Below are 448 nucleotides of genomic sequence, written 5' to 3'. Positions count from 1 at the left end.
CCTCAGCGTCTCCAAGCCCTGTACAGATGGCCGCCGGGCTGCCGTGTCAGACCCGGACACGAGGGAAGGGCTGACCACGCAGCCCCGGGAGTCACAGGGGGAGCTGGGCGCCTCGGGAAACCGGAGACTCTGCGAACCCGGAGGGCCTGTGGGGTGCGCGCTCGGCCCCAAGACCTTGTGGTCCGGGATGCCACGAAAGGGGGCACTAGGTCCGGAGATCGCAGCACCCACGCACCAGAGCTGGAGCCTAGGCCTGGAGTGCTCGCTAAGGGGCACTGGGTGTCGCCCTCCCCCGCCCCAGGCCACCAGGACGTTTCCGCGGTTCCTTCCGCACTTCTGGTCGCTCAGTCCCGCAATCCAAGTTGGGGAGAAGGGAGCGGCGCGCGTCGCGGGGACCCTCTCGGCGACCCAGGCTCCTGTCGCCCTTAGGCCGAGCCGCACTCGCCGG

General features: G+C 70.1%; 1 protein-coding gene across 1 annotated transcript in view; it reads right to left on the bottom strand.

Annotated features, from left to right (window-relative positions):
• Positions 1 to 448, bottom strand: part of Znf503 (zinc finger protein 503) — a gene marked incomplete at its 5' end in the record, with an annotated part of 14191 nt that overhangs the window by 9313 nt on the left and 4430 nt on the right. The window lies entirely within an intron of this gene.

The sequence above is a fragment of the Fukomys damarensis genome, unplaced genomic scaffold (genome assembly GCF_012274545.1).
Source record: "Fukomys damarensis isolate Sample0158 unplaced genomic scaffold, DMR_v1.0_HiC HiC_scaffold_20, whole genome shotgun sequence".
Lineage (NCBI taxonomy): Eukaryota > Metazoa > Chordata > Mammalia > Rodentia > Bathyergidae > Fukomys > Fukomys damarensis.
The sequence above is the reverse complement of the archived record's forward strand: the minus strand, read 5'-3'. Positions and strand labels throughout refer to the sequence as shown.